Here is a 16,664-nt window from a genome sequence, read left to right as displayed (position 1 = left end):
GCTTCTGCTGCCTTCAGCGCTGGCTCCCCACCCCTGCCCCCTGCCATTCCCATGACACTTGAGCAACACCGAGGCTGAAAAGGAAACCTTGTGCAACTTCAGACGGAGGCAGTACTATGAAGTTCTTTGGGTTGGGTTTGCCCTTTGCTCTGTGCGTTGTCCAGTATCAACCCTGATTGAACCCTTTGATAATCATACGCACAGGCTGTCCTTGCCACTGTCATCCCGCAGATCAGCTGTTGATTTGTTTCAGTTCTTGTAAGTAACAGTGAAAACATGTTTACAAAACTAGCAATGGTATATGTCAGGTATTAAGAACCATCTACAGAAAACTGAAATGTGATTTAAGCACATACAAAATGGTTATTCATAAGGAGAATTTGAAAAGAGGTTGTGTGCACAAGATGTCGCAAGACAGATTTGAAAAAGACATACATCTCTACCGTATCCTAATTTCCTGACAAACTTAATGAAACTATTAAGAAACCTTACACACATATCAACAGGCTTATCTATAAAACCCACACAATTAAACATAATAATTTACTAACCCAGTACTTAAAGATTATTTGACAATATAACAAATAGGCAATAGATAACATGTAATATGTAATATGTAATATAGAATATAGAGAGGCAGGTATAATGATAATATAGATTATATATAGTAGACAAGATAGTAAATTGATACATTTCCTCTTAAAGAAAAGGGAAGTAGATTTAAACACGAGCAGTGCAGATTCTGTTTTCTAATACAGATTCAGGTATACTTTGGATTAGGTCCACATTTTGTGACAGAATCCAAGGTGGGAGCACATGTTCCTTCATCAGGTGAGCATCCTTCACATCACACCAAGTGTGGATAAAGGCTGGTTAATTTATTGATTGTAACATGAAATTATTAACAAGGCTGAACCTCTGGTTCAGGGTATTTCTTTGTATGAAAATCAAGGATTAACATTAAAAAACCAAAATAAAAAGTTTATCTGTTTTAACATCTTGCTTTATCAGTTTGCAACAGTTCTCTTCATAGTTGTAAGGCAAAAAGCATTTTGTTAAAATTCTATTGACTAAGAAAAACAACCTGAGTGTGAGCTAACAGTGGCTGAGTGTAGTTTCCATTTGTGAGATACTTTTTATTCATCATCTGAATTTTATGGGTTGTAGTAAAATAAGTTGTTTCATCAAAAGTGAAAGAATTATGGGAGAAATTATGTGAATGAGTGCAGAATAGAGCCAGTTAAGATACACTAATCGGTCAAAGCCTGATTTCTCTGTTTTAGTTACCATCCACTCAGAGGAGAAGGATGACTCATTGATCTTATTAAGGTTTCTTCCTTTACTTACGAACTGAGACTGTAGGGCTTCCCTGAGTCATCTATAACAGTATTTCCCCACACTTCACCTAACAAGGTGTGAAACAGTCTTCCAACAAAGTAGGGAAAATATATTAAAGTGGGACAAAAAATAAAGGTTGAACTGGGAATATGGAGATATTCCATCGAATTCATAGGGTTTGTACAAAGAAGTAGAGTTTGAGCCTTATTAATACAATACAAAGCCCCAGAATTTATTCATGGTTAAATTTCTGAGCTTTTGCCAATCCTTTTTTAAAGATGCCCTTCTCCAATAAAAGGTACACGACACTGTGTAAAGGTAAACACTAGCAACTCTGTCCACAATCAAATCTAAATAATACTTTAAGAAATTAAATCCAAAACTTTACCAATAAAAATACCTAGCATGTATTTCTTTCCTGGGAGCCTACATAGAAATTGAATTCTACTGAGCTGCGCTTACACAGAACAGAATTCAATTAAAAAAAATCCGCCTGGATTCCATGCTGTGAAAAGCCCTTGCAAATTTATTTTAGGGACTCTGGGTGTGGAGCCTGGACATAGTTTTATTTTATTTTTTAATGGAATCAGTCTTAATGTCTAAGGTTATTCTTTACTTGCCTCTGCTGCACAGTTTTCACATACAAGCCAACTGAGGACAACTCGTTATTAAAGAAGTCAGCAGGTGTCCTGTGTTCTGAAACATATTAAATAAAGAACTCAACGGGATCATGTTGACTGTAAGCTCCACAAAGAAATTAAATAATGAAGACAGAAGCTCTTCAACAAAGCCCAGTTCTGCATAAGTAAAAAATGTCTTGTCAGAAGATGGAAAGTTCTCCTGCCGATTTTTACTATTGTTTTTCTGAAAACAAGCAGCCCATAGATTTTAGACACTTAAACCTTCTGACCTGAGACTTATGCAGTAGAGAGCGATCAGAATGATGGGAACTGAATAGTCAAAATATGCCCTTCTCTACACAGCTTCATAGCTCAACAAAAGAGCCATTGCAAAATGGCCTTCTTATCGCTCTGAAGTTTGTTGCATTGTCTTGCCCATGTCAGTATTAATATGAAACAGCTCCAGTAAATACAAAGAAAAGAGTAGAAAAGGGTCTGTTGTATTTTTAGTTAATATTTGTCTAATGTATGAAGCCTTACAGCCACAGAAACGTTTAAAATACCGTTCCATTTGAGATTTAAATGTATTTTGGGATAAGGTAATTTTAAATCACATTATGAAGGTTTTAAACTAATATAAATACAGGTTTGAACTTCCCACTTATTCTGAGTTGCTAAGTAATTGCACCAAACAAATGTTTTTAGAGTGGGCTTTAATATAAGGAATCACAACATTTATTGGATTTTCAATTTTTCTAAAACGTCATGAAGCAATTGTTTGAAGAAAATTGACAATTAAGAAATCTAACCAAGTCTGGTTTTGAAGAAAAATTAAACTTGATTTAATTCTCTTTGAAAAAAAAAAAAAAAAAAAAAGAAAAAAGTTGACTTCAATAGAAGTAGGTCTGGGCGACTCAGAGTCGATTGGAAAATAAATTATGCTAAGTACATCCAGACTCACCGAGCATCTTTAAGAAACAGAGTGTTCATAATGAACCAAAGTCTTCCGACAGCTTAATATGACTTTAAAATAACTAATATGAAAAAATATTACAAAACCTTTGTTGACCAGGTGTTTTCCCTTTTTATCAATACAATATATTCCTATAATGGCCATCCCATGCTCTGTCATTAAAATGTGAGCTTTCCTTTCAGGTGCTTTGCCTCAGACATATGGAATTCTCATCTGCAGTTTTTACTTCCAGTCTCCAAGTTAGTCACACAGGGCTCCTTGAGCAACAGTTTGCTGCAAACACAATTCCATACTTTGGGGCTCAGTGAGTTAATATGTCTTTACCAGAACAATTAAAAGCTCCTTCTCCAAAACTCACCATCAATTTTAATGCAAGACATAAAGAGGACACATTTTCCTATATCTGAGATTTCCAAATTAATATTGTTGATAAGATTTAACAGGCATATTTATAGGACTGGGGATACAGTCTTGGTTCAGCAAAAGTTTGCTCACCTAAACCTGTGCACTTGCAGAAGTGGGGCCTCAGCTTATGTTAAGTTACAGGTAAAAAAGTAAGTATGAGGTTCCAATGTCCTGATACCATTCATTCCTATCAGTAATTTATTCCATATACATATTCATTTTTTTCAAGAAGGAAACAATTCTATAATATTAATTCTTCCCTAGACACAACTTAAACTTGAATTAGTTAATATGTTTGCCAGTCTCTTGTTGTCAGCCTAACGCCGCTTGTATGGGTAATTATGTGTTTAATAGAAATATTTCCCAGAAAGTTCACATGAGACCACAAAACTAGTCCAGTTATATGCACTTCAGCCTCCCATATATGACGGAAATCTTTTCTCCTACCGTTTTTTCATTCCAGTTGCTGTTGTCACATGCCCCAGCAAAAATTCATAGTGATCCTCATCCTTTCTTAAAATGAAATATGTGCACATCAGTCTGCCTGGGTCAAAAGTTGTACCAGTGCTGCATTACGCCAATCCACAGCCAAATGCAAAAATACCTGTAACAGACCATATGCTATAGCTATCAGGGGGTGCACTGGTAAAACTGAAAGCTGAATTTGGAGCAACACACAGGCTGAGAGCTATGCTTGTGGCTCAGCCTGTACAATTGTCTAACACTGAAATCCCAAGTCAAAGAACATGGCAGGAGGGTGGGAGCTTACCCTTGGAGATCTCTTGAGCAAAGCACAAATGGCAGTCTGTAAGTGCACTGCAAGAGTGAGTGACCAAACAAACTGAATGCATTCAATCACTTTTAAGACATCTCATCTGTGTGTAGCGTTTTGATCCCGTGCATGAGTAAATGTATGATTAAATTTTTATTAAAAGGTAATGCTCCTGTTTTAATGATAGTTAATTAAATATAATTAAAATGAAAGGATTAATAATATTAAACATTTCATCAGAGGTAAAGATAAATATAAATACATATATTGTAGTATGATTCAATACGAATATATAATACTCAGCCTATATTATCTTCAAGGCATTATGTAAAATAGCAAATTAATAACACAAAGCATGAAATAATATAATATTCCAGGTACTATGTAAATTAAAGGCCTGGTTCAGTACTTCTACATTCATAAAATCTATTTGATATTTGGGGGAGCAATATGCAAAGAATAGTTGAGGTAGCCTTAAAAATTATTTTAGAAAGTCTCTATGAAACAGATGCTTACACTTCATTGCTACGTCACCTTTCCATGTGAAAAGTAAATTACAGTGCTGAATGACATATATTTGGGCCACAATAGAAATCCTTTTTAGAGTCATAGATTAGAATTTGGAAATACTTAATTTCTAGCTAACCCTGAACCCATACATCCTTATGGCCTGACTTACTATTTTCGGAATCTTTGAATCAGGCCTTAACTCTTCATACACAAGGTATTCCTCTCTCATGGCACTTACTTCTATCAGATATATCTAATCTCATTTTGCCTCTGTTTGAAAAAAAAATCAGTATTTAGAGCAGCAACATGTTATGTCTACCCATAGATACCCTGTGTTTTAAACTATAACACTCATTCCTGTTGTCATTTCTGCCATTACATACACCAAACCCATATTTCCAGATGTATATCACTATGAACCTTTGACCTGTAAAATTTTGTGCATGAACATATTATAATAAGTAGAGAAATGTGTTAGCTTTTCAAGCAGATCTTTAAATTGTGTAGTTTCAAATCAGAGACATTTTTAGGTCTCTGCAGACTATAAGGAACTAGTATTTTTCTAACAAGATCTTAAGACCCTCCGAAGAATTTTAAGGATTTTTATGAACCTCTGTATGCATTCTTTAGCTAGATTTTGGCATTGTTTCAGTGTAACTCCAGTACAGCTCAATCAGTTTATTTTATAATTAAAACCAAGGAAATAGTAACAAAAATACATAATATATGGTACTCATGTTTATAATAGAAACATCCATAAAGAAAGAAACATGTTCTAACTCTTCTCATTACCCCAAAGGGAATTGCATCTTTAATCACACAAAGCACAACGGCTTTCTAATTTTGTTTAAAGTGTTTCAGTACTTACAAAAACCAGATCAGGTTATTGTAAATCTAGAGCAAATTAGAATCATTGGCCTCTGCTCAGCTGTATTCAAGAATACTATGTAAATCATAAATTTAATGGCATACTAAGACACACATCTGTTTCTATTTTGTAGAAGTTAATAATCTAACTTCAGAGTATTTAAACATTACTTTCATTAACTGGAAAATTGTGAAAAATAGAGACTGCTATAAGTCACAATGTGTTGCTGCATTATGCTAAGTGAAATATAAAAATTGCAAGTCTGTACAGTGAAGCATAATTTTCTGAGAGATATGTGCCATTGTCTGTTTCATGACCTTGCAGCTCCTCTGTTTACTAGGGAAAACATCACTTACACAAACAGAGCTGCATTGCTAAGTAGAATCTGCACCTGCACCTTGTAGATTTCTATTTATATTTTTAGTAGCAAATGTCTTTCACAACAAGGAATAGATGATGCCTTAATTTCCCAAACCTATACAGATATTGACCTAATGGCTTCTGTTATAGCTAGCGTTGTATAATCCAAGTAAATAATTAGGCTTAATATGCATATTACAACCTATTTTAAAGATATTTTTGTCACTAGAACTGATAAAAATGTTGTGCTGCATAGATCAGTTTTCAGTATATAGGTTTTTTAATAAAATTTACTTTTTGGTCCAGGGTGTACACTATAAGTTGCTTCCTTCTATAATTCTTGTTGATAAGTTTAGTTTATTAACAGATTAATACACTATACTATATTACACTGTATCATAAATTTGGCATCATGCACAATTTATAGGACTTGCGAAGAACCAATTGTGTGCGATTTGTTGGAGAAATGCATCACTGTTTTCAACTTTTGGTTGTAAACACACTAGTTTCCCCAAAGGAAACAAATCTATTACCATATATTTACTAATCTTTTTGAAAACATAGTTGAATTCAGTTGCAAGGCAGAATGGAGTTGGTCTGCCAACTTCAGCACTGTAATAAAAGGTCTAATTTGTAAGGTTTACTATGATAATGGACTGTAAGGTGATAAATTTTGACCAATAAATTCCTTGAAAACTCAAAACTGGGTTGCACTAAGTAGTGAAGTTAAGATATGCAGAATATTTAAAGTAAATCTTTATTCATAAAAATTACAATGTCAAAAATGTAATTTATTATAGAATTTTTTTCTCTTCCAATAATCTGTTTATTAAAAAGACTTCCAGTCTTTGGGAAGTCAGATGTCACTTAAGTGCTGTTTTGCTTGTGCTAAAATTACCTGCAGTAGTAGATGCTTTGCATTAAAGCTTAGGGTGCATAAAGCTGAATGGGATTTATGGAAATGACTGTATGAATATGTATCTCACCTTTTACCAGTGCTAATTTCAATGAGCTGTATTTGAGAGAGGAATTACATTAATATATACAACTGATAGGGAATTTGCACATTAATTTTAGTATCAACAAAAATTCTAAAGAAAGCAAATTAAACCAATGTAGCAATATAGAGAGGTGACGGGAAAAGAAAACAGAAAGGCCAAATTGGGCACCTCAATGGTACAGTGCACATTTACGGTTTATTCTTCTGTAAGATTCGGTGGTTGCATATGCAGGAAATTCTCCCATTCCTGTGTAAATGCATAAGGAGTTATCACTTTGCTTTCCAAACATGCAGTAAAAGCTTAAGTGTGTTGTCTTAAGGATATATTAAATGTAGTACTATGATTTACCAGATAGAATACGAAAAGATCATATTTTGGTGCTGATTATTCAACAAACGGTAGCCAGTGCTCATAGTAAGGTAGGGAATAGCATCCTAATTAATTATTGACTGTATTTTAATATTTATAATTAGCAGTAGTACTAAGCAGTCTATCGATGTTCCTCACAACAGGAGTATGGTAGTAATATCATTCTCTGACTGCAGTGTTTTTACAAAGGCGTAACCATACCTTCAATCAGATTCAAATACTATTTGTCAAAAACATTGAGGTCTGTCAGAAGTAAATGATCGTTTAATTAAAGAAAAAAAGGTGGAATATCTCTGATCCCTATACTTTAGTGATATTAATTCCCATGTGCTGCAGGTGTTTGTAATGTATAACAAATCATTACTGAAACAGAGGCTTTTATATGCAGTTTCAGTGAAGGAAAATGACTGTTCTTACAGCTGCCAGAGTTACACCTGGCATGTAACACAAGCATGACAAAATGTGAACTAGAAGATGTGAGCCTGGAAACAAATCTGGGTATGCCCCTCCATGCTCTGCCCATGCCAGCTGAGATGGATTGCAAAGCAGTGCTGATGTTAAGAGTTGGTGGGGAGGGGGGGAGACTGAATTTGCTGCTGTTTCTAGGCCCTCTGACCAGTGATCCATGATGCATCTCTGGTATCTGCTCCAGAGGGAGCCAATCACATAACTGTCGGCATTTCAATGGCAATCAGTACCAAGAGGCAAAAATACATTCTTATAAAAAAATATAAGGGACCAAGTCCTTGGTTTAAACTCCAAAACAAAATCAAAGCAAGTATAACCAATCAACTCAGGTTATGAGCACTTCCAGAGTTGGATGGGAAACTGAGAAGCAGAACCAGATGAATTGTACAAAAAGCACAACTTATACGTTGTCTTGATTAAAGGTACCAATTGAGTATTCTAAATTAAAAAAGAAAATGACAAAAAACCCCACTTATTCTTACAGATTAACACCTAGTAGCACACTGGGAAAACAGTAAATGGGAACTGAAATATGCAAGTTTGGAAGCAAATATGGCTCTCACGCCTTGCCATTTGATAAGGGAATTTGAAAGTTACAATCATGACGTGTGGAAGTCCCAGTGGGAGATTCTTTTCTGTTCCTGATTGATTGATCATGAGCACCCTGTTCTTTCTGGTTCATAACCTACTACCGTATCTCTGAACTTGATTATTGTGACTATGGACCAGATTTTCATGTAGGCATCGTACAGAATTCCAACAACAAGACTCCTAAAGAGAAACACGGAAGGAATTTAAGCTCTTAAGTTGAAAAAACCCTGTTTCAATGCTGCCTACCTGGGGAAGATGCCTCTGTTCAAAAGGCACTTCCATGTTTTTACATTAAATTTTCCTACAGTGGTAATGCTCATCATGCCAAATATTGCTTTAGTCAAGATAAACCAGACTAAGGAGCTCTGCACCAACATCATTGCCAATGAGCTGTAAAACAAAGCTGAGCAGTTGAAAGTGACAGTCATACTGTAAGGGCACCTGACACGCAACAACACAGTTAGCCTGTCACTAAACCCAGTGGTAATCACCACTTTCTTTTGAAGGTGTAGCTTTATTTTACAACGAGCAGTTAAGAGACTTGTCCAAAGTGTGTGAAACAAGATCAGTTCTCTCCTCTGCCTGAAAGGATTCAAACGTGTATTTCTCCCCAGCTAAACAGTTCTCTAACCCACAGCCTGACTGGAGATGGAGATACTCTCCACTTCTGCTAAACTCATACACCCCGCAGAAAATTATTCAGGATTCACTGGGCTAGAAAGAGAGAGCACCAGAGGGAATACAACTCTGTAGCTCAATGATTTGGGCAATCAATTGGAATGGGGAGGCCTGTGTTCTGGTTGGTGGTCCAAGAATTTGATGTATTTTATCCCATAACTTCTCAAAAAAGTAAATTTAACCTCACCCCCAACGTAGGCATCTAAGTCTTTATGAGTTTGTACAGCTGTGCAGATAAAGATTAATATCTCTTTAAATCTTAGCCTATGTCATCAAGGACATGGATTTTAATAGTGCCTAGGACGATTGTATTAGATGCTTGGGTAAGAAACGAAAAGCCTTCATGGATTCATACTTGCAAATACAATGGTTTGCCTTTGAATTCTCCATTTTCTGTTCATCTGTTTTGCATCACCTTCCAGTTTGCGGCACACAAACAACAGAAGAGTGGCCAAGGACCTGGGTAATATTATAGTTAAAAGCAAGCTAATGAGTATAAGTTCTAGATCTGCAACTGGAGTTTGATAAAGGAAATCATAGGAGGTATAGGGGTTTAGTGTAGACACCCGGTCTTTCTCCCATTATGTTATATCAAGCAGCTGTGTAGCAAGAGCTGAGGAGAGGTGGTGAGAATACACAGTGACCTCCAAATAGGCCAGTCTGAGATATCGGGTACTTCTCTGGCTGCAAATTACCAGGTGAAAGAGATACAGAGATTTAGCAAAGTCATAGCAAAATTGTGTAATATAGTTGTGTAAGGGGGAGGAGGAGAAGGACCTCCCTACCTGCCAGGCAAAATTACATTTATTTTAAATAGAAAAATCTATTTAATTTGTTACTATTCTCTTGAGCTTTGCTTCTTTCCTTAAAAAACATTTGCTGCCGAAATGCAGAAGTAATGCCTATGCAGATACAGCAGTTGGAGAAAAGGGAACCTAGAAATGTGCAAAACTATTTGGAGAATTGGGATCTCATGACATATCTCTTTCCCCAAAAGCTCAGCACTGCAGTTCCTTTTCTGGTATGATCGTTTCAGCTTCTGTGCTGAGCTTTTCATATGAAAACAGGGAATTGTACTCGTCTCTTTTTAAACGTGTTCTGCTACGTGACTCCTAACAGCTCAATCTTGAAAACTCTTTGGCCTTTATAAATGCCTGCAGCACTAAACTGTAAACTTTTCTCCACCAGCATACACCCATAAATACCCAAAGCCCAAAGTAAGGAATGTACTTCTTCAACAACACTGAGCTCCAGCGTTATTGAAGCTCCCCCAGATTCACTTTTCAGAGTAGAAAGGCAACTGCAGTGTCTTAGCATGAACATAAAAACCTGTATCTAAAGTCACTGGTAAAAATCACATTGATCTCTTAAAATTATTAATTATAATTTTAAAAAATAGTTTATTAATTTTATACAAAATTTATTAGCATGATACAATTCTGTTTCAGAATACCTAGCTAATATGGCATACGCATGCTCTTGTTTCATAGCTGCATTTTCTCTGAACAAGGTTGTTTCTAATGTTACTTAATTAACCAAAATCAAATTAATTTCTGTCTAAGAAACAAGAAACAACAGCTTTGTTGAATGAAATTATCTTCATTTTCTTGAAGCTATTTAAATTAAAAACATGAGTTTCTACAGTTGGGAAAAAACCATCCATGGTTAAAATCTTTGAAGCCCATCAATCTCTTTAACCACACAGCTAATGTGTTCCTTCTGTTTTCTTTGAATGAAATCACCATGAGTGGTTAGATGTTGATTTAACATAAAGCAAATGGAAATGGGTGTTTCCTTAGTCATGTGTAGAATTTATTTTTAAAAACAATTACCAAGTGTTATGAGTAAGTCAGTGATTTTGTCATTTCTTAAATAATGATATAGATTATGAGTTATTAAAACTGATTACTGAAGTAAACTATGTAAAATGCAAATTCATGTTACATTTATTTGTTAGGAACAGCTGCAGAATTCTCTTCTTTTATTGATGGGTTTCATTTTTTTCCCAAGCGACACTAAAATCAATTACTTAGTTTAAAAGACTGGTAATTGTCAAGATATTTTTCCAAACTTTTAAGACAATACACTGGATATTTTCTTTTATGGGTTGTATCATTCACACTTTATTTATATAAATTTGTCCACAAAATTAATTGGGGGTTTTCCTAAATAAAAAAAACCAAGATTTTGACTTTTCAGTTTTGTGTTGAAATGGTAAAATCATGTAATGTTTTGTTACTTTTCCACGTACCATGGAAAAAACCCCATGTCTTTATGCTGTACCAATTAAACCGCATCTTTATATCACACCAACTTTAGCTGATGCTACTGCACTACATACATACAACCTCTTCTGTCAGTCTTTGCTAACATTATGTCTAACAACATTACAACTAATATCTAATTATAAGTTCATTGATACGCTATTCAACAGGGTATGCACAGATAGGGAGGAAATGTCAGTTGCTAGTATTTAAAGTTCAGTCATAAAACTCCAGTAATAAAGAAATAGGTTGCATAAAATCTGTGTAAACCATTTCTCATGGGAGAACTGACACTTACGGCAATACAAAATATTATTTATCAAGATATTTAAACGTTTTAAATTAACCTTTTTAAAAATAGGCAGATGTAAACTGCAATTCTATGGCAGAAAACCTCTAGTTGAGTCTGCAAGTTCGTATTACAGACTTCATAATTTGGCCAATTTTTTTCTGCAAGTTAAATCATCTTTATCAGATGCATCTTCTTCAAGTACAAGCTGACAGTGAAATTTTTTCCAGTTCTCAGTGTCCTACATGTTGGCCCTAGAAATGCTAATTGATACACAGTTCTTGTGATTATTTAAAAATTTACTATGAATTTGCTTTTATTTTTTCAAGGACATGATCCAGCAGTTTCACCAAAGCAATTTGAGAGCAATACACAGAACATACATGAAAACAAAAATTTAACATTAGTAAAAGGGTCAAATAAAATACTATCAAATTATTTTGCTAAGCTTATAAGAGTTCTCACAGTGTTTTCAAGCTAGCTATTTTGCACTGTTGCAGCAAAGCAAGGTTTTAAAGGAAAATCTACTTGTCTGTACTTATTGGGGAGTATGTATGGAATGAGATACACATTTTATAGGGATATGGCAAAAAGTAAATAGGCAGCTTTAATGGTGAAAAGAAACTTGATTTGTTATAATTCTTTTTTATGTATTAATATGCAAATCTTGCAATAATTGTGGCCGGGTAAAAACTAAAGGATGAGATTCAAGTATGCCATGGGTGTATGTGTCTACAATTTTCCTGTTCTAAAGAAACAGATGCTGTTTCATGTGAAGCAAAATTAATCACTTGAATAATACTATTTTACTTGCCAAAGCAACATACACCTCTGCCAGGTATTCTCATATCTTAATCCACATTTAATGAGAATTAATGGGAGCATGTGTTTTCGAAACAATGGCTGAAAGGTCTCTGTCTGCATTTTTCCCAATTGTTTAAAAATCAGTTTTACAACTTGGAGATGTAAAACTTACAGTTGTAAAACTCCATTTCTGCATGTAGAAAGAAATATGATTCCAGAAGTTTTTGATGAAAAGGGGGAAAATAAACGTCAGTCCTGCCGTTGAATCCACATAGGTGAATTCACTTCCACTTCAGCAAATATTAACACAAGGCCTAGTTCTGCAGTTCTTTTCAATCTTTTTGTGGGTAAAAAATTTCTACAGAAACCAACACACATTTTGCTCGAAATAGAAGAATTCCTCTCTCTCACACCCTCTCAAAGGGAAACTGCCAACCCTATGTAATTCTTGTACTCTCAACTGTTTTGTGGCTAAACCCTGCTCTCACCAACTAAGCAAAAGGCTGTTACTTCCAGGCTATCACTGCTTATCTGCAATTACATTTATGTGACATTAAAAAAAAAAAAAAAAAGAAAAAAGTAGGATTTGTTAATGATATGTTTTAAAACTCTGGTAAAATGATAGCCAATCAATATGTATGTCTTTCTATTTCTGTGACCCTCTTTTAAAGAAGCATGTTTCCATAACAGATGCATCCAACCCTTTCACTGAAAATCAGTTTCTAATATAACACATTAAAATACCTGTATGATTTAATTCCATTAGAAATGCGTAAGAGGTTATTAAGGGTTTATAGAGATATTTATGAGGATATTTTCAGTAAGACAGGGCAGTTAGCTATACTAGGGGTACACAAAGGACTTAAAGAACTAGGGAGAAAATAGAGAACCTGCTCTTTTCTACATTTTGCTCTCACAGTAACCTATATTTTAACTATATATAGTAGGTACAAACTATCACAGGGACACAGGATCTCCTGCCCTGGCATGCTGAGCGTGGCTGCCAGGCAGCGTGCAGGTTTAACCCCACTGACAGCAGCCCCAGGAAGATGCGCCGCCCGCCATGGCCGAGCAACCTCTCCGGGCCCACAAGCCTGGGAGTGCTCTCCCCATTCCCGGTCCCCTCCACAGGCACGGTCAGCGGGGAAGGTCAGTGAGGCTATGGCATGCCCATCTTGCGGTGATTTTTCAGTACTAATCCCTGGGATTATTGCTAGTGCTGTTGAAAGTTTAATGTGCTCTCACAGAGGCCTGGGCCAAGGCTATCCTCCCCACTAACACTTCAGGTCGCAAGGGCTGATAGATCCAGTTTCCTTTTAACCGTGTCACGTCCCTCTTCATACACATTGCATTTTGCTAAGCAGGAACGTTAATTGCACAGGTATGCAGAGCAGTCGAGGTAATTATGTTAAAAAGTAAATCTTTGTCATTAACAAAGGCAACGATCCCGATTTCCTGCAGTGGTGTGGGGGTTCCGAGCCGAATCGCCAACGTGCTTTGGACCCGGCAGAGCCGATGGGGCCCCATTGGTCCCCTGCCGTGCGTGCCACGCTGCGGGCAGGCGCAGCCCAGCGGATTTCATCCCAGCGCCGCAGCCAGGGGAGGGAGGGGGCGGCTAAAAAAAGCCCCAAAGGGCGGCGGGGGCAGGGGGGCGCTGCCAGGCCGGGGCCGCACCTCGGTCCCTCCCCGCGGCCGCGCAGCCCGGCCCTCGCCCCGGCCGCGCCCCCGCCCGCCGCGCCGCGCCCACCGGCCCTGCCTAATGCCCAGCTGCTTCTGCCTGACCTTGAGAGCTGGGGACTGGGCATGTTGCGAAGCCTGAAAGGTCAGCGCGGATCCTCAGTATTTTGCATCAACACGGGGGGGGGGCGGGGGAACAGACCGAAAAAGCCTGCCAACAGTCCCAAACCTTGGTTTCTAAGAGCAGATTTTTGCAAAGAAACGCAACAGCGCTACTACTCTGCGTTTTGTATCTGAGCGCAGGAATGAGTCAACTCAGTATCCTTTAAATCGTTTCCAAGTGCCGTTTACCCTGTCCTGACACGCTTTCCCCAGCGCAGCGCGGTGCTTAGCAGCGCCGTCCCTGCCGGCTGCTGCGGGCGGGCGGAGCGGCGCAAGGAGGTGGCTGGGCAGGTGGGCGCCGGGCAGCCTCCGTGCGGGGAAAGGCGGGGAAGGGGCCGAAAGAGCCCTGGAAGCCTCGGGGAGCCGGGAGCCCCCTGCCTCCCGCCCCTCGCCTGCTCTGGCCCGCTGGGCGCGCCGCCCGGTGAATTATTTTTGGGTGCAGACGCCGGGGGGGAGCACGCACGGTGGGTGCAGCGCGTTGGCCCGGCCCGGCAGCACCTGAGCAGGGCCCGGCGCACAAGTTGGGGTGCGCGGTGGCGGTGCGCGGTGGCGCGGCAGGGTACGGCCAAGGAGAAAGTGCCGCGGAGACGCCTGCCGGCCTGCGGCGCGCCGGCAGCCGCCGGGAAGCGTGAGGGGGGGGCGGCAGGCCCGAGGCCCCAGGCCCGGCGAGCGCCGGGGCCCGAGGCGCCGGGCAGGGGCGCCCGGCGGCTCCGCGGCGGCGGGCGGGCGGCTCCGCGTCGGTGCGCGCCCCGCGGCAGCCGCGGCGATGGAGCGGGGAGCGGGCAGCGCTGGCGCGCAGCCCATCGGCTCGGCCTGTGGTGCCGAGCGGCCGGGCGTTTGCTGTTAGCCTTCACCCCCCCAGCTGGAAGAAAGGGAGGAGGGTGCGCGGGGGGGGGGGGGGGGGAGGAAAAATTGTCCTTCGTCGGTGCTGCTCTACGTGATAATATGTTTATATGATTAGCTGAGCCCAGGGGTGGGGAGCGGAGGGAGAGGGGGTGGAGATTGGAGGGGGAGGAGGCTGGAGGTGACTCCAGTTCAGCGCCGGCGGAGAGTCTGTGTCAGGACTTCGCAATCCCCAGTCACACACGGAGAGGTGCATGAGCAAAAAGGAGGCTGCGATACAATTCATTGGGATTTTTTTTTGTGTGTGTGTGTGTATGTATTGCGTTTTTCCCATTGCTGCGCGCGTTACTAGCTCAGCGGCCGGCCTCCAGTCGCTGGCGGGGCAGCAGCACCGGGAGGAAGAGGAGAAAATCCGAGGAGGGGCCGGACCCGCACCCCGCCAGAGGCCAGAATGTCATCCCGGGAGATGTAAATCTAGTCGGTGCGAGCGACAGAGACACAGAGGAGGGGGGGTCCATTGTAACATTTTCGAGTTGTTCCCCGCTACTCCCGCTGCTGGCATCGCCTCCCGATCGTTGCACAGAAAGGACTCCGAAGGCTGGGCACACACTGCGCGCTGCGCCCGTCGTCCCCTCCATTTCGTTTTTTTTTAAATTTAATTTATTATTTTCGTGCGTGCGGGCGGGAGCCTGGCTGCATCGTGCGTTTCGTGCGGAGCGGAGTGTCGGAAACTGCAGGAAAATGTTGACTTAGCCCCAGAGAAGCCTCCCGGCTGGCTGCTTGGAGGAGAAGCCGCCTTCTGGTCTGCGCTGCCCCGGCCCGCCGCGCCGCAGAGCCAGCTGCCGCCCGCTCCCCGCCCGAGCCCGGCGCTCGCCCGCCCGCTCCCCGCTCCGCCGCCGGAGCCCCGGGACTAACTCCGCCGCGCTCCCCCGCAGCCCTGCGCTCGGCGGGGTCACCCGGCTCCCGGGTCCCGCCGGGGCGAGAGATCCCGGCCCGCCTTCGGCTCCCAGACAGAGGTAAGCGGAGCCCCGCGCTGCAGCCGCGCCGCTCGTTTCGTACGGCGCCCGCTCCCCACTTCGGCCGGTCGCCACCGAGCCGCCGGCGGGGAAACGCTTACTTGGGGGTCTGCCTTGTCTGCCGGTGCCCGAGGCCTCTGCCCACCCCCGCTCGCCCGCCGGCCCCCGCCGGAGCCGGAGCGCGCCCCTCGCCGAGGCCGCGGCCCTGGGGCGGCAGCAGCGCGGCGCCGCCGACCCGCACGGCCGCTGTCCGCCCGCGCGGAGCCGCCCCCTCCGCAGGCCGCCCCCCCACCCCCACCCCTGCGGAGGGGCCTGCGGCAGCCGCGGCGGGTCTGTGCGGCCCCCGGCCGCTGCCCGCCCCGCCTTGGGGCCGGGGTGACCCGCGGAGCAGGCCCGGCCGCCGCTCGGCTCGGCGCGGCGCTCCCCGGCGCGCAGTGCGCAGCGGGGAAAGTTGCATCCGTTCGGTAAATAATTACCTGTTGCGGGTTTATTTTTGTAACTCGGCCCCGCGGCTGCCCACCGGCCTGTGCGGGGCGGGGGGTGGCCTCGGGGAGAGCAGTAAATTGCCCTTTGTCGGCTGTGGAGTGAGAACAACTTTTTTTTTTTTTTTTTTTTTTTTTTTAATTTTATCTCTATTTATTTTCACATGTAGAAAT

At 41.3% G+C, this 16,664-nt stretch overlaps 1 protein-coding gene across 17 annotated transcripts in view; it reads left to right on the top strand.

Moving 5' to 3' along the window:
• The window catches only part of ADGRL2 (adhesion G protein-coupled receptor L2), a 394,136-nt gene that overhangs the window by 218,245 nt on the left and 159,227 nt on the right, over nucleotides 1–16,664 (top strand). For 5 of the 17 annotated variants that reach the window (XM_055814917.1, XM_055814916.1, XM_055814913.1 and 2 more), the window contains exon 1: nucleotides 15,217–16,008. The exons of 1 other annotated variant lie outside the window; for it this stretch is intronic. The gene's annotated coding sequence lies outside the window, so the exon portion shown is untranslated. Of the gene's footprint in view, nucleotides 1–14,117; nucleotides 14,133–15,215; nucleotides 16,009–16,664 lie in introns of those variants that run through there. 11 more of the 17 variants (XM_055814919.1, XM_055814930.1, XM_055814918.1 and 8 more) reach the window with 4 other exon arrangements.

This window comes from Falco peregrinus, chromosome 10 (genome assembly GCF_023634155.1).
Source record: "Falco peregrinus isolate bFalPer1 chromosome 10, bFalPer1.pri, whole genome shotgun sequence".
NCBI classification, from domain to species: Eukaryota; Metazoa; Chordata; class Aves; order Falconiformes; family Falconidae; genus Falco; species Falco peregrinus.
Note: the sequence above shows the minus strand (reverse complement) of the source record. Positions and strands in the feature narration are given on the sequence as shown.